We start from the raw sequence: 18,866 nt of genomic DNA, 5'->3' as shown, positions 1-18,866 counted from the left end.
TAGTAACGCAACAGTTGCTACCAAAAACATTTGCGATGTTTATCCAACCATGGACCTTACCGTTGGTAGGGAGGCTTGCGTGCCTCAGCGATGCAGATGGCCGTACCGTAGGTTCAACCACAACGCAGTGGTATCTGTTGAGAGGCCAGACAAATGTGTGGTTCCTGAAGAGGGGCAGTAGCCTTTTCAGTAGTTGCACAGTCTGGATGATTGACTGATCTGGCCTTGTAACACTAACCAAAACAACCTTGCTGTGCTGGTACTGCGAAAGGCTGAAAGCAAGGGGAAACTACAGCCGTAATTTTTCCCTAGGGCATGCAGCTTTACTGTGTGGTTAAGTGATGATGGCGTCCACTTGGGTAAAATATTGTGGAGGTAAAATAGTCCCCGATTCGGATCTCCGGGCGGGGACTATTCAGGAGGACGTTGTTATCAGGAGAAAGAAAACTGGCGTTCTACTGATCGGAGCCTGGAATGTCAGATCCCTTAATCGGGAAGGTAGGTTAGAAAATTAAAAAAGCGAAATGGATAGGTCAAAGTTAGATATAGTGGAAATGTGAAGTTCGGTGGCAGTATGAACAAGACTTCTCGTCAGGTGACTACAGGGTTATAAATACAAAATCGAATAGGGGTAATGCAGGAGTAGGCTTAATAATGAATAGGAAAATAAGAATGTGGGTAAGCTACTACAAACAGCATAGTGAACGCATTATTGTGGCCAAGAGAGAAGCCCACGCCTACCACAGTAGTACAAGTTTATATGCCAACTAGCTCCGCGAAGAGATTGATGAAATGTATGATGACATAAACGAAATTATTCATATAGTGAAGGGAGACGAAAATTATATGGTCCTAGGTGGCTGGAACTCGATAGTAGGAAAAGGACGACAAGGAAACATAGTAGGTGAATATGGAATGGGAGTAAGGAATGAAAGAGGAAGTCACTTGGTAGAATTTTGCACAGAGCATAACTTAATCATAGCTAACACTTGGTTCAAGAATCATAAAGGAAGGTTGTATACATGGAAGAGGCCTGGAGATTCTGTAAGGTTTCAGGTAAGTTATATAATGGTAAGACAGAGATTAAGGAACCAGGTTTTAAATTGTAAGGCATTTCCAGGGGCAGATGTGGACTCAGACCACAATCTATTGGTTATCAACTGTAGATTAAAACTGGAGAAACTGCAAAAAGGTGGGAATTTAAGGAGATGGGACCTAGATAAAGTGAAAGAACCAGGAGTTGTAGAGAGTTTCAAGGAGAGCATTAGGGAATGATTGACAGGAATGGGGGAAAGAAATACAGTAGAAGAAGAATGGGTAGCTTTGAGGGATGAAATTGTGAAGGCAGCAGAGAATTAAGTAGGTAAAAGACGAGGTCTAGTAGAAATCCTTGGGTAACAGAAGAAGTATTGAATTTAATTGATGAAAGGAGAAAATATAAAAGTGCAGGAAATGAAGCAGGCAAAACGAAATACAAACGTCTCAAAAATAAAGGGGCAGGAAGTGCAAAATGGCTAAGCAGGGATGGCTAGAGGACAAATGTGAGGATGTAGAGGCATATCTCACTGGGGCTAGGATAGATACTGCCTACAGAAGAATTAAAGAGACCGTTGGAGAAAAGAGAACCACTTGTATGAATATCAAGAGATCAGATGGAAATGCCGGCCGCGGTGGTCTAGCGGTTCTAGGCGCGCAGTCCGGAACCGCGCGACAGCTACGGTCGCAGGTTCGAATCCTGCCTCGGGCATGGATGTGTGTGATGTCCTTAGGTTAGTTAGGTTTAAGTAGTTCTAAGTTCTAGGGGACTGATGACCACAGATGTTAAGTCCCATAGTGCTCAGAGCCAAGAGCCAAGATGGAAACCCAGTTCTAAGCAAAGAAGGGAAAGCGGAAAGGTGGAAGGAGTATATAGAGGGTGTATGCAGGGGCGATGTACTTGAGGACAATATTATGGAAATGGAGGAGGATGTAGATGAAGATGAAATGGGAGATATGATACTGCGTGAAGAATTTAACAGAGCACTGAAAGACCTAAGTCTGAACAAGGCCCCGGGAATAGACAGCATTCCATTAGAACTACTGACGGTCTTGGGAGAGCCAGTACTGACAAAACTCTACCATCTGGTGAGTAGATGTATGAGACAGGCGAAATACCCTCAGACTTCAAGAAGAATATAATAATTTCATTCCCAAAGAAAGAAGGTGATGACAGAGGTGAAAAATACCGAACTGTCAGTTTAATAAGGCACGGCTGCGAAATCCTAATGCAAATTCTTTACAGACTAATGGAAAAACTGGTAGAAGCCGATCTCGGGGAAGATCAATTTGGATTCCGTAGAAATATTGCAACACATGAGGCAATTCTGACCCTGCGACTTATCTTAGAAGATAGATCAAGGAAAGGCAAGCTCACTTTTCTAGCATTTGTAGATTTAGAGAAAGTTTTGACAATGTTGACTGGAATACAGGGAGCGAAAGGCTATTTATAATTTGTACAGAAACACAATGGCAGTTATAAGAGTCGAGGGGCATGACAGGGAAGTGGTGATTGGGAAGGTAGTGAGACAGCGTTATAGCCTATCCCCTATGTTATTCAATATGTATACTGAGCAAGCAGAAAAGGAAACAAAAAAAATTTAGGGGTAGGAATTGAAATCCATGGAGTAGAAATAAAAACCTTTGAGGTTCGCCGATGACATTGTAATTCTGTCAGAGACAGCAAAGGACCTGGAAGGGCAGTTGAATGGAATGGACAGTGTCTTGAAAGGAGGATATAAGATGAACATCAACAAAAGCAAAACGGGGATAATCTCGAAGATAATGGAATGTAGTCGAATTAAATGGGGTGATGCTGAGGGTATTAGATTAGGAAATGATACACTTAAAGTAGTAAATGAGTTTTGCTATTTGGGGAGCAAAATAACTAATGATGGTCGAAGTAGAGTGGATACAAAATATAGACTGGAAATGGCAAGGAAAGCGTTTTTGAAGAAGAGAAATTTGTTAATATCGAGTATAGATTTAAGTGTGAGGAAGTCGTTTCTGAAAGTATTTGTATGGAGTGTAGCCACGTATGAAAGTGAAACATGGACGATAAATAGTTTGGACAAGAAGAGAATAGCTTTCGAAATTTGGTGGTACAGAAGAATGCTGAAGATTAGATGGGTGGATCACACAACTAATGAGGAGGTATTGAATAGAATTGGGGAGAAGAGAAATTCGTGGCACAACTTGACTAGAAGAAGGGATCGGTTGATAGGACATGTTCTGAGGCATCAAGGAATCACCAATTTAGCATTGGAGGGCAACGCGGAGGGTAAAAATCGCAGAGGGAGACGAAGAGATAAATACACGAAGCAGATTCAAAGGATGTAGGTTGCAGTAGATGGTGTGAGATGAAGAAACTTGCACAGGATAGAGTAGCATGGAGAGCTGCATCAAACCAGTCTCTGGACTGAAGACCACAACAACAACAATCTAAGTGCGTTAGACGTTGGTAAATGCCAAATGCGGTTCTCTACGTTAAAATCCAAAAATTTTTACCTTTCCGACTCCTACCGATCAGGATGCCGACAGTTGTAGAGAATGATATTTTAAGGGCGGAAATGGAAGCAAATCCGTGTCAGACAATCGAGGAACTGTGAAACACTCTCGAAGTACCTTACTCGACCATCCAAGAACGTTTACCGCCGATTGGGTCAAATAGTTCAAATGGCTCTAAGCACTATGGGACTTAACATCTGAGGTCATCAGTCCCCTAGACTTAGAACTACTTAGATCTAAGGACATCACACACATCCATGACCGAGGCAGGATTCGAATCTGCGACCGTAGCAGCAGCGTGGTTTCGTACTGAAGCGCCTAAAACCGCTCGGCCACTGCGGCCGGCCGCAGATTGGTAAAGACAAGCAGAGCCAACCGATCCATCACATGCACCTTGTTGATTCAGCATTTCGACACAACACAGATGCATTTTTTTATCACTTGATCACTGTAGATGGAAAGTGGGACGTCTATGATAATCTAAAACGCAAAAGGTAGTGGTTATCTCCGAATGAATTGCCACGAAGTACAGCTAAGCTAAGTTTACACCACAAAAAGACGGTTTTTTGTGGTGTATTTGGTGGAGAATCCGCGGGTTCGTTCATTTTGAAGTGATGAAATTGTGAAACGTTGACCTGTACGGTGAACAACTGGAGAGAGTAAATAAATCTTCATTTGAAAAGTACCGAGAGACTGTCAACAGAAAAGACGTTGTGCAACTCGATGATGCAACACCGCACTACGAAAGATGAACCATGGAAAAAATTAATGAACTGGGGTGGGATGTATTACCTGACCCACGATACTCGCCCGATACTGCACCATCGGATTTCCATTTATTCCGACAGCTACAACAATTTATAAGTGGCAAAAAGTTGTACTGTGGATAATGTCCAAAGTGCCATCTCTGGGTATTTTTCTCAAAACCAATTGAGTTTTATTGATCCGGGATTGAAAATTTTCACAGTACGCAGTAAAACGTTGTTGATAACGAGGGTGATTATAATGTTGATTAAAAATATAAACTTGTTAAAAATTTATCTGTTTGAATTTAATGTAAAAATACGACATTACCTTCCAGCCTCCCTAATATAAAACTTTTTACAGATTTGTCGACGCAAATAAAACGTACGAGACTGTGGAAAACTAGCTTATTTACTTCTCCTTGAAACTCCTTTCGGCATGTAGGCGTATCAAAATTTTTCTTATGAGACGTGTGCGTATTTTGCTCGTGTTACGTTTCACCAAGTGCCCTATAGACTGAAGGCGAGTACCCGCCATGGGTCACGGGGTACTAAGCAGTCCTGCGCGTGGAACCCTTTGCAAACGCAGCTTCTGGCATCCCGCCAATTCTCTGCTGTCTTTACTGCCGATAGGTGTTCATGTTGACTCTCTCCTGGCGCTTCTTGCTCCTCCGCCTCGAAGCGAGAGCGGTAGTCTAAGTGGAAAGAACTTTCGCGCCGGAGTGGTTTCGGACACGATCTCTTCTTCGGCTGCTCGTACTAACGCTGCTCCTGCTTTTAGCGACGGCAGTGGGCGCTGTTAGCAGGCCTGATAACGACTCCCTTGTGGGTCAGCGGACCCCATCGGAAGGCGGCAGCCAGGCGTGAGGCTTTTGGTACCATCCAGGGCTCACAGATGTCTTTTTGTTTTAGACTGGCCTGCTAACTATTCAATAAGTAGTCACGTGCAGTCGTCTAGAGAAGTTCCTTTTTATCTACTGCCTTTCTCCGGTGATAGAGAGACGAAATAATTTATTTTTCAGTCATCAACCTTTAAACCGGTCTGATATCCAGAACTCTATTCTAATTGTGAGCTACGCTATTCATCAACGCATACAGGTACGTAAGCACATGAGATGGTACAGTATTTCATATTCTAGCAACGCATTCGCCACGACCAGGTTCAGAACCTCTTCTAGGCATCTGGGTTTAGGTGCTCCGCTATTTACTGAAACTGCTCCCGACATTAAAATTGAAAACCGTGAAGGCGACATGCGAAGGATGTCACATCGGCACAACGGGTAATACACATATCTAAAAAAGTTTTGCATCACCCCGATTCCCAGAACTCCTGAAGATAGACGTTAACTGTGGATATTGTATCACACAGTCCCTTTGACTCTTCAGAGATGTCACTAAACCCGCCCAAAGATGTAAACAACCACGCATGAGCAGCGGACGGGGTCCGACAGCCGATCATTTCCAGTCATTCCACCAGGAAGGAGGTACACGGACCGTTTTGTCTGTAGTTAAACCATGCCTAGACGGTCAATACCGCGTTTAGATTGCGTCTGCGTTGTTACTTTGTGCCAGGAAGCGCTCTCAACAAGGGAAGTGTCCGGGCGTCTCGGACTGAACCAAAGCGACGTTGTTCCGACATGGAGATTATACAGAGAGACAGGAACCTTCGGATTATGGCTCGGACGAATACTGACAGCAATGCCACCATGTTGAATAATGCATTTTGTGCAGTCACAGGACGTCGTGTTACGACTCAAACTGTGCGCAATATACTGCACGATGCGCAACTTCACTCCCGACGTCCATGGCGAGGTCCATCTTTGCAACCACGACATCATGGAGCGTGGTACACAGGGGCCCAGAAACATGCCGAATGGGCGTCTCAGAATTGGCATCATGTTCTCTTCACCGGTGAGTGTCACTTATGCCTTCAACCAGACAATCGTTGAAGTCGTGTTTGGAGGCATCTCGGTCAGGCGGAATGCCTTAGACTCACTGTCCAGCGAGTGCAGCAAAGTGGAGATTCCCTGCTGTTTTGGTATGGCATTATGTGGGACCGACGTACGCCGCTGATGGTTGTGGAAGGCGCCGTAACGGCTGTACGATACGTGAATGCCATCCTCCAACCGATAGTGCAACCGTATCGGCAGCATTTTGGCGAGGCATTCGTCCTCAGGGACGACAATTCGCACCGCCATCGTTCACATCTTGTGAATGACTTCCTTCAGAATAACATTATCGCTCGACTAGAGTGGCCAGCATGTCCTCCAGACACGAACCCTATCGGACATGCCTCGGATAGACTGAAAAGAGCTGATTATGGACGACGTGACCCACCAACCATTCTGTGGGATCTACGCCGAATCGCCGTTGAGGAGTGGGACAATCTGGACCAACAGTGCCTTGATGAACTTGTGGATAGTATGACACGACGAATACAGGCTTGCATCAATGCAAGAGGGCGTGCTACTGGGTATTAGAAGTACCGGTGTGCACAACAATCTGGACCACCACCTTTGAAGATCTCGCTGGGAGGTACAACATGCAATGTGCGGTTTTCATGAGCAATAAAAATGGCGGAAATCATGTTTATGTTGAGCTCTATTCCTATTTTCTGTACAGGTTGCGGAACTCTCGGAACCGAGGTGATGCAAAACTTTTTTGGATGTGTGTTCATTTGCAAATTATTAGCATGTCATCATAGCTGCACAAAGTAGGAAGGCTTAAGGCCATCTACAGTCTGTGTATAAGGAGAGTTTGGAGTGTCTAAGAAGGAGAAACTTCTAACAGCGGTGGGATCGTGGGCTATCGACACTGCAGTTTATTTTTCCGCGATACTGCTGCCAGCATTGATTGGGACCCCACGAATCATGCGGCTTTGGCGGCGATGGCTGCAGGAGAGACATACTCGGGTAACGCAGGATCTCAGGGGCACCGCGCGACTGGCGCCCCCGAGGACAGACATAGTATTCACTCAGCCGTGTACAGCCACTTACGTTGGCAAGTGGGCTTGTTTGCAGCAAGTACCTACACGGACAGGGAAACAATGTCTGGAACACGACAGAGTGTGAATTTCTTTTACTTATTTATCTGAATCTCATTCTCCTAAATGTTTTGATGCGGCATGCCACGAATTGCTCACCTGCTTCTTCACACTAGCACCCTACTCTCTCAACTATTTGTTGATGTATCCTAATCTCTGTAGTCTACTTCAGTTTTTACTCTCTACAGCTCTCTCTAGTGCCATAGAGGCTATTCTTCGATGTCGTAACAGGTCCTATAATCCTGTCCTTCGTCTTGTCATTCCGTATATTCCTTTATTCGCCGATTCTGCGGGGAAATATCTTCCCCTTTTACCTTATCAGTCCACATTTTCAACAGCCTTTTGTAGCACCACATCTCAAATACTTCGATTCTCTTCTGTTCTTGTTTTCCCACAGTCCATTACTCACTACCATACAATATTGTGCTCCAAGCGTACATACTCAGAAATATCTTCCTCAGTTTAAGGCCTACGTTCTCTTTGTCAAGAATGGCCTCCTTACTTGTGCCACTCTGCGTTATATCTCCTCCTTGTTTCTTCCATCTTAGGTTATTTTACATCCAAGTTAGCGGAATTCCTTAACTTCGTCTACTTCGTGATCGCCAATTTTGATCTTCGGTTTCTCGTCATTCTCATTTCTCCTGCTTCTTATTACCTTTGTCTTTTTCCGGGCCAGCCGGAGTGGCCCAGCGGTTCTAGGCACTTCAGTCTGGAACCGCGCGACCGCTGCGGTCGCAGGTTCGAATCCTGCCTCGGGCATGGATGTGTGTGATGTCCTTAGGTTAGTTAGGTTTAAGTAGTTCTAAGTTCTAGGGGACTGATGACCTCAGATGATAAGTCCCATAGTGCTCAGAGCCATTTGAACCATTTTTTTTCCGGTTTACTCTCAGTCCATATTCGGTACTCAGAACATTCCATTCAACAGATGCTGAAATCCTTCTTTACTTTCACTGAGGACAGGAATGTTATCAGCGAATCTTAACACTGACATCCCTTCGCTCTATACATCACTGGTTCTTTGATGGATACACTCTTTTAATCCGAGCACTTCGTTCTTGATCTTCCAGAATGATTATTCCCTCATGGTTCCTGTCCTTTTTATGTAATACCCATCGCTTCTTATGGCTTACTCCCATTTTTCTCAGAATTTGGAATATCTGGCATCAATTTGCGTCGTCATACGCTTTTTCTAGGTCGACAAATTGTATGAATCCTTGATTTTTCTTCAGTATTGCTTCCATTATCAAGCGCAACGTCAGAAGTGCATGTCTGATCCTTTATCTTTCCTAAAGCTAAACTGATCCGTCATCTGACAGGTTTTCAGGTTTCTTCTGTATATTATTCAGCTTGGTTGCATTAAATAATACGTTTCAGTCTATAGTTAAAAATTTTTATTTTGCGTGCTGTCTACATGTTTCGATACACAGTACCATCTTCAGGTCATCGCCTAGCACGCAATCGTTACGCTCGCTTTCCAGGTAGGTGGGTAATATACTCCTTTGATGGCCTGAGGATTTTACTGTGCACCGAAACCGGTAGGCAAAATTATAAAATGTGGCTATAGACTAAAACGTATATTATATCTGGAGTGAATTGGCCGCTGTTCCAACCGACAGTATGCCGAGAATGTGGTGGGCACATGAGCTGCTACGCCGATTGTGCGATCGTTCTCACACGTATCTCGCCATGCTATCTTCCTAATTGTGTGGATGGCATTTTTCCGAAAGTCCGATGCTACATGGCCAGTTTCATAGTTCTACATACGAGTACACGCCTCTACAGTGATGATGCACGCTGAAATCACCGCGCCACAAGAGCGTAGCAAGCCGCTAAATGAGCCAAAATAAGTGCTGCAGCCCTCCTCCTTATTATCACTGGGTGCACCATTTTGTTTTACATCCTCCAGCAGCGTGATATTGTACTGTTGTGCGGGAATATCAGTGTGCTCCACGACTCCAGACACGTAACAGGAAACAAAACAAAACATTAATTACAGACAAGTATAAAACCAGACGGCACATCATCATTGCACCATAGGTGAGAGAGAACATATGGTATGGGTAGGTTCACATATTCACATTTGCCTACCGAGTCTTGAAATTGTTAGTTGGACCTCGTCCTGCTTATGATAGAAATATGTATGACTGACGAAATATAGTTCAGATGCAATTCTGTCGAAGAGAAATTACCTGATATAGAATCGTTTCAGTTATTTGTAGGACAAGGAACCTTGAACAAATTTCGTTGAGACTGTTCGTTGCCGGATTTTCATAAATAACAATTGCGGACTTCATCTTTTTGTTCGACGCTGCAGTTGCTGTTGTTGTTGTCGTTGTTATTGCTGTTTCCGGCCGTTGTGGCCGAGCGGTTGTAGGCGCGGCAGTCAGGAACCGTGCTGCTGCTACGGTCGCAGGTTCGAATCCTGCCTCGGGCATGGATGTGTGTGCTGTCCTTAGGTTAGTTAGGTTTAAGTAGTTCTAAGTCTATGGGACTGATGACCTCAGATGTTAAGGCCCATAGTGCTCAGAGCCATTTGAACCATTTTTTTTGTTATTGCTGTTGTAGCTCATTGTTCTGTGTTTTAATCGAGGTATGATCTTGCCAAGAGGTTACCTGGACCTTATAAGTGTTTAATGACAAAGTGTTAATCTCCTTCTTTAAACAAAGTCACCAATAATGCCAATTAGCTGCGCTCTCAAAATAATATAAACAGGCAAATGTTACTTCTTCAAAAATAAACACCAGATTAAAATAAATTCTATTTGTATTTTTCACTTTTAAGTGATCTCTATATAATTTTCCCACAGTTCTTGATACATTGACAATATATTCCACTTGGGTATAATGGAAATGATTAAACGTAAGCCAAAGATATGTATATAATGACAACTCACAGGGTAAATACATCGAGATATAATTACATTTTTTAAAGTCTGAATAAACAGATGCTTCTTGGAAGATTTTTAAAACAGAAGATAGTACATAACATGCCATGAAAAACGTATGTTCCCAGACATGAATTTTAGCCAAGAATTACACATCGAAAAAATGTGCATTACCAAGGCTACGAAATGTAACAGGGGTAGATGATGTATTGTTTGATTTACGGCTGTATCGTCAACTACAATACCATATGATTGCCTAGGTAAAGTTCCATTATAAGTTTAAGAAGGTCTTCGCACCGCTAAGGAAGTGTACGAGAGCCAGTGCGAAATTCGCCAGGGGTTCCGGACGCTTTCATCAGAACGGCGAGGTCGCGGCACCCTTTGCGCAATAAACGAGAAGAGAGAAAATTTAATCTCACTGCGCGTGGAGGGGGGTTTTATTTTCGGGAGTTACATGAGAAACAAGGTGCGCCGGACAGGAGAGGCGGTAACAAGTGCGCGCGCAGGATTGGCCGGATTACTGGTGGCTCCTTTAATCTTGGCGCGCCTCCTCGCGCTGCCGGCTGCCGGGCTTAGCACTGCAATCCGCAAACATATTACATTCCAACACCTCGCCGCGATAAGGCGGACACAAAGGCGCCACACTCATTTAGTATAATAAGAGGATGATCGCGGCTTAGGCGCGTAATGATGCCTGCAGGGCGAGGGCTCCAATTTATGGCATTAAGAAGGGGATGGGGTGGGGGGGGGGGGGGGGGCATCGCATCCTCCCGGGAAGCACATTCCGAGCAGGGCGGGCTAATGTTCCGCTTATATGGCGGAGCTAACGCCGTTACCTGACCCCAAACTGATCTCAACCCTTCTGCCGAGAACACCGCCGCGATTCTATTAAGGTCTCCATCGACTGAGGCTGCTCGGTTGCACCGATCTCATTAGGTGTTCGTAATTTTCTCACAAATGCATTTTTACGTACGTATAATCAACACAAATTTAGGAGAGCGTGTGAACTTGAGCAAACCAGAGCATCAGCTCCTTTCACCCTTTTCTTTTCTTCCCATAACCTCTTCATTAATTCACTGTTTGGCTTCCTTTCTTCTGTAAATTTTTAACTGTATTTTCCTTTCTTGAGATTTCTTTAATTTTAAGGGCTTTCAATGGCATTAGCGGCATTGGGCATCGAAAGAATGATAACAGATGAAAATTTGTACCAGACAGAAAAAACAGACACCACATATTTATTTATTTATTTCGTATTCCATAGATCCATATGGGAACATATCCCTGGATATACAACGAGTCAAGGTTTTTACAGATTATTGTTTTGTGCACACAGATACATTGATATTATCATTAGATTAAAAAGAACTGCGAAGTTTAGCATATACCCTTACATATTAGTTAAGATACAGGACATCTGAAAGACTATACAGTCATACATAAATATTGGGTATTGTTCTTAAGTTATACAGGCGTCATATACAGACGTACATAAATATGGGTATTGTATTAAGTTACACTGTACTACAGAGTATGATTAATCAATTGTAGAGGTCACACAGTAAGGTTTAAGCACAAACAAGAGATTCTATGCATTTTTGCTAAGAAATTCATCAATACTGTAACAAGATTCATCTAAAGGAACTGCTTCAGATTTTCTTTAAACTTTGGAATGTTTCCAACCAGTTCTTTAATGTGCGGTGGGAGGGCATTAAAAATCTTGGTGCCACTGTATAAAACCCCATTCTGGACCATGCTTTTTGTTTTTAGCTCATAATGGATATCCAGTTTCCTTCGGGTGTTATAACTGTGGTATGAGCTATTGATTTTGAATAAGTTGCTATTTTTTGAAACAAAGCACATCAGGGAAAAAGTATATTGGGCAGGTGTTGTAAGGATTTGTAGAGCTCTAAACCGATCCCTGCACGTGTGCCTAGGATGTACTCCACACATAATTCTTATTGCTCGCTTCTGTGCATGGAACACTTTTTGCTATTGGTTAATTTCCCAAAAATATTATACCATAGGACATAAGTTGGTGGAAATAGCCAAAATATGCAGTTTTTATTGTGCTCATTTCCCTTGTGTCTGAAATTATTCTTAAGGCAAACGTTGCTGACCTTAGCCTTTTGCACAGATCTTGAATATGGTGGTGCCACTTCATTTTGCTATCTATATTCAGACCCAAGTATTTGGAGGACTCAACCTTCAAAATCTCGTGCTCACTCATTTTTAGGTTCATTTCATTAGTAACATTTGTGTTAGAAGAGAAATGAATGTATTTTGTCTTTTTTAGGTTGACTGTAAGGCCAATGGTTTCAAACCAGTTCGTCAAATCTGCAAAAGCTTTATTTTCAGCCTCATTTGACACATTCCCTGAGAGATTATTAACTGATAAAGAGGTGTCGTCAGCAAACATGAGTATTTTCCCATATTCTGTACATAGTGCTAAGTCAATATACGAGGGCTGTCCAGAAAGTAAGTTCCGATCGGTCGAGGAATGGAAACCACTGGGAAAATCCGGTAAAGCTTTGCACAGATGTGTTGGGCAGTGTCTGTAGTATGCCCGTCGATCGTGTCGCGTCGCTCTTTTCAGTTTTGAGTGAACAGTGAGCACGTAAAGATGCGTAGGGAAGAGCGTCTCCCGGCATGTATGAGGGTCTGGTTAGAGATTTCGCCTGTGTTATGCAGCCCATATAACACAACTGTCGAGCTGTTCCTTCTTCATGCCAATTCTCGGCTACACATTGCAGGGGCAATGATGAGAAGAGTTTGATCACCCACAATACAGTCCATAATTTGCCCCCCATGAGTCTCATCTCTGCTCACAAGAACCGCTGGCTATGAAGACAAAATTTTTCCACAGACAACGAGCTGCAGACCAGTGCAGATAACTGGCCGAAAGCACAGGCGGCTGGTCTCTATGACGAGGATATTGGAAAGTTAGTACAACACTACGGCAACACTCGAAGTTGGAGCGGCGACTATGCAGAGAAGTAGGTGGAAGGCGTACCTAACTGTTGCAAATAAAACGTTTCTGGTTTTCACTGTGGTTTCCATTTCGCGACCGATAGAAACTTATTTCTGTAAAACCCTCGTATATATTGTTTAGTTGTCTTGTTTCTGATTTTATTTCTGAACTGTTTTCTGTTCTTAATTTATACTTCTCAAATGTTAAATTCTTCCAGATCATCTTGAGTTTCTTTCATCCAACTGGTCTCTGATTTACTTGCATTTTAGATCTTATTTTGTTAGGGAATCTGTTTACATTTATGCTAAAAAGAGCGATCAAAAAGTTTCCAACTGAGGGCGTTGTTGCAGCCTATATGAAACGCAGCCTGCGACTTCCTCAAGTTCTTACATCCAAACGGTCAGGTGGTCTGCAATATTGTTTTCGTCTTTCTCTGGGACACGTCTCTAGTACTTCCTTTGTCAATATTCCGTAATTTCTTTGTGCCATATGTCATGCCCATTTCCAGTTGAGATCCTTTCCACTTTGCACAATATCCTGACCTCCTGTTATCGCTCTTTTGCCTCTGAGCAGTTAGTGCAATCATGTTCAGAAGAAAAATATAACACCTTCAATGACTAGAGACAGGACGTTCATATTATCAGAATATGTACATTAGTATGTGGTGCATACGTAATTCGCATTTGAACAATGTCCCCCCGCGGCTTAAAGGTCAACATCGATATCGCGGCGCAACACCACCTAGAGGTAAATGTGGCTGCGGCTCACTTTGTTGCTAATAAACCGAAAGTAATGGATGAGTGTGACTTGAGCAGATGTGCAGGTTGACTCGCAGACGTGTGAACGAACTGTACCATCAGATCATTAAATGTGAAAGATGGCGAGTTATTGGCGCTAGGGAATGTTATGCATCCATCCAGGAAATTGCTGCTCGTGTGGGACGAAGTGTTTCGGCAGTGCAACAGGTGTATGGTGAATGGTTCACGGAAGGCCGTAGAACACGACGAGATGGGTGAGATCCTATCACCTAGACAATCCCCGAAAAAGATCGACATCTCATCCGAATGACATTGAAGGACAGATCTGCGTCCTCCTCGGCTCTGGCGTAACAATGGAACAGTGTAAGACGTCGCAGACCATTAGGGGTGACAGTCCGTCGTCTTTTATTGCGGCCTGGGTTACGTGCTCGTCGTCCGCTTCTCCTCTTACCTTTGACGAATGTGCAGAGACGCAATAGACGGCAATGGTGTTTAAAACGACAGGAATGGCATCAGATAGTGTTTTCTGACGAATCCAGATTCTATTTGTTTGAAAATGAAGGCCGCACTTTTGGTTCGCCGCAGACATGGGGAGCGGCATCAAAGTGACTGCATTCGCACAAGACATACAGCACCAACTCAAGGCCTTATGGTGTGGGGTACTATTGGGTACAACCACAAATCGCACTTGGTACATCTCCAGGGCACTGTGACCGTTGTGACATAAGCGAATGACATCCTGTGACACGTAGCCACGCCCTTGCTGCACAACGCTCCAAACGCCAATTTCCAGCAAGACAATGCACTACTACATGTTTCTGTACAAACATGTGCCTTATTGGTGTTACAGGATGTCAGCCTTTTGCCCTGGCCGTTTAGATCACCGACTTGTCGCCAATCGAAATGTGTGAAATGTAGTGAAACGGTGGGTGCAGCTCTGTGACCCAATGCCAACCACCACATATGAACTTTGGTAACGGGTGAATGCAGCATGGATGGTCATTCGCCCCTGATAGGCGCATGGAACAAGTCATTAGGGCCGACGACGGACGCTGTGCCTACTAGGCAACAGGACACATGCTTTAGCGAGGTGACTGAAGCGCTATTCATTTCTGCATAACATACTAATGTACATGTCCTGTGATTATGAACGTCCCATCTCTAGTCGTTCAAGGTGTTCTGTCTTTTTCTGAGCATGAGTGTAGTTTTAAGAACTTTCAGCATTGCAGCGCGTCAGAAATCGTAAGTATCGAAATAATTACGAAAAATCCGCCCCGATTGCGCAAACTACCTGGTGTTTACCTAGGTTTCAGCGTGGGTAACCACTCCTTCTTCAGAACAAATATAAAACAGCTTGCCTAAATAGGCATAGTCAAAGGCTAAAATCAACACCTACAGCGGTAAGACCCCTTAATTTTTTTTTTACAATTACACACCCTGTGTGTGCTGCCTCGCCCCAGCCAATGTACGATGGTCACAGGCTCTCCACCGAACTGAGGCACCGCAGGCTGCTCACAGTCGCAGCTATCGAAATCACTGCGCATGCGCGCTGCCAGGAAACGCTCTTCTTATGCATGGGAGCGGTATTACAAAGTTAACACGGATCGGGACCTAACTGATTGCCAAAAGTTGTCGCACAAAAGCAAATTGAGCAAATGATAAAATCGATGATGCGGGAATTAAGACATGTTTAATAGCAACGCACGACAAACTTTGTGCACGGATGGTAAATCAGCCACAAGCTAATATGGAGGCCCTAGAATTAGATAGAAATTACAACTAAACTAAAAATATAGCTATGCTAAGGACGTTATTGTTAACGGATAAAACTGCACTAATAATATCTGCAGTAGAAACACCATAGTCGCTACATCGCCATAATACTAAGCGGCCGACCAGGCCGTAATCAGAAGACGTTAAAGATTGATAACATACCTTGGCTCCATGATCTTATAATTACATAGAAACCAATGTAGTCTTCTTCCCAAAAACTCATTTAAAATCCACGTTTCACAATCATATGTTTGTAAGCGTTGAATATACTGTTAGAAAACAATCTTTTTAAAGTTTATTGGCATATTTGATTTAAAAACGGTTGTGTTCCTTCCATAAGCCCTCCAGCCTATTTTAATTCGACAAAAAATTGCATGTTTCGATTCTCCTTGGAGATGAGTTAGCTGTTCCAGGTGAACTTACCCGTTTAAATTTTTTGTACAGTTGTTCAATATTATTAGTCTTCAGTTACCCGCTAGTTGTGCATAGTATTTGTTTTGGACAGATTTTTTTAAAGACGATTTTTTCGCAACTGTGGGATAAGTCCTTTATAAAGGACTGCAGTTCTGTCATATTGTTGGCTAGAACTACTACGTCACCTGAAAATCTCAAGTTTATGAGTCTTTTTCCACTTATTCTAATTCCCCCTTCTTTCCAATCAATTTTACGCATAGTTGTCTCAAGAACTGCTTCAAATAGTGATTGAGCTATAGTATCACTCCGCTTTACATTTCTTCCGATGGGAAATCCCCTTCGGTGTTTTCCTATGCTAGCAGGAGCCATAGAGATGTCATAGATGTTACGTAATATGTTTATGTACTTATTATCCACACATTGTTCGGTCAGTGCCTTTTTAGCAAAAGTGTGGTTGACAAAACTTTTTCAGAGTATATAAAAGCTATGCATAGTGGCATTTCATATTGAATAGCTCGATTAATTACTTCATGCAAGGTGTAAATTGTGCAATTACAGTTGCGGAATCCGACTGAGTTGTGTGTTTTCCACAATAGCCTGATGAGAGTGAAAACTTTGTACGAGATAAAAGAGAGTAAACTGACTGACGGTAATTCTTCAAATCGTGAACCTCTTTTGTGTAGAAGGATTATCTTCGCTTTATTCTATTAGCCCGAAATACTGTCTTTTTGCATGCAAGCAGTAAAAATTTAAGCGAAATGTTTTTCTGTTTCTTCACCAGTAATGTGAAGTATTTCAATCATCAGACCATCATGATCCACTGCTTCGCCATTTCGTATTTGATTTATATCTTTCTTTATTTCTTTTGGGTGGATTTCTGGGACTTCATCATTTTTATCTGCTTGTGGTTTTCTTATTGGTTCACGATTTTTTTAATATAGTTTGTTGTAGGAATTTTTTAAACGCTCTGGAATTTCTACTTTATCTGTTATGCGCCGATTATCACTGCTAGTTCTATTATTTCTTTCTTGCCAGTCACAAGAATTTGTTTAACTTTCTTACAGCTTCTTTCATTCTATAATGCTAATTTTATGGTATTTTCATTTTGTCTTTTTGTATCTGCTTTTATTTTCTTCCTACCTTTTCAATTTGTTTTATCTTTCATTTCTCGTGTCTTTGGTAGTAACACGCTGGTTTCGGCTGTTAACTTGTCTGGTTGTTTAGAACGTTGATTGATCCCCCCTATCTCCTTCTCAGTTTACTTTAATATTTTCGCTAGTTTTTCTGCTATTGAGCGTGATAATCTCATCCGAAGACGCCTCAGGAATTCTTTGTGATTCTTAGTTAATGTAACCATGTTGATAGTTTTTTTCGTTGATATTAATTTTTTTCTTTTTTTTTGGGTATTTATGCCCACTGTCACAATTACGAGTCTCTGGTCACCACCTATATTAAATTGGTTTGAATATCGAAACATCTTTGATTATTTTGTTTTGTTTTGGAATAATAAAATCTATTTCGTCCAGAGTCTCGTGATTTTCACTTCTCCGTGTCCATCTTCTTTTATATTGTTTCTTAAAAAGCATGTTCGTGATGAATAAATTATTCACTTCAGCAAACTGAGTAAAGCTCTCGCGTCTTCATTTCTTTCATCGATTCCATGGCAACGTACAGAAACATTTAATTTTTTTGATACCAGGCTTGGCACATAAATTCCCAGTAATCAGTTTAAAGTGACAGTGGTGTTTTACCTCCTCATAAAACGCTTATAATCCCCGTTTTAATAGCCTGAAGTAGGAGCTTGTAGTTGCACAATTTGTAATTTGTATCTCTTTGATATTTTATAACAACCCGTGCAATCCTATTTGATGTTCCTTCTATTACTGATGCGTTATCAATTATGCTTTTATTTATTAGGAATCCCACAACACTTATTTCGTGTGGTTCTCCTGAGTAGAACGAAATGTTTCCTGAGTTTAGTGTTACACTCCGTTCCCCTTTACGACGTACTTCTCTCAGACCAGCAAAAGACCATTTTATTTTCTCCAGTTCCTCGTCAGTTTCACTCAGTCTATGTTCAGCCGCAATTGACCGGCAGTTACATGTGCTGAAGTGCAGATGTACAGAGGTTTGGCATTTTCATAAGTGGTAGGTTTCAGAAATGTGCTGCCAGATCAATGGTACAAATAGGTGGGATACAAGGCTCCGGTTGTGGAAAGCCACCGGGCCGGACTCATCAAGTAAGATTAAACAATTTTATTTACTGATACCAGTTCCACATAGAACACACGTTGTTACTTTGAGCACAAAAGCAAACAATGTAAACTGATATTTTGTTATTATAGTATTCAAGTCGGCAACGGACGCTAGCCTTTAAAATTTCACACTAATAGAAATGCAGCTGTAAAGGTACAATTTAAACAGCGAATGACAGCTTTTACACATTCAGTGAGTTATAAAGCAAGGGGTTTTGAACAACAGCCAAAGGCTCTGAAAATCTTATTTACCCAAAAGAAAAAGAACACTACTCAAGCAATTTAAACGCTGGTGGCGGACATAGGTCTTTACAGGGAAGATAATTTATATATTTAAAAAATTTGAATACGGCAAAAAGCCCTTGAAAATTTACGGCATCAAAGGATATCAACACATATTACCGATTTATTTGAATTTGAGTAACGGGTGATATGAAACCATACGTAATATTCAAGAACAATTACTTTAAGCAAACCCGACCAA

Source organism: Schistocerca americana, chromosome 2 (assembly GCF_021461395.2).
Source record: "Schistocerca americana isolate TAMUIC-IGC-003095 chromosome 2, iqSchAmer2.1, whole genome shotgun sequence".
In the NCBI taxonomy this organism is placed as follows: domain Eukaryota; kingdom Metazoa; phylum Arthropoda; class Insecta; order Orthoptera; family Acrididae; genus Schistocerca; species Schistocerca americana.
This window is presented reverse-complemented; position numbering follows the sequence as displayed.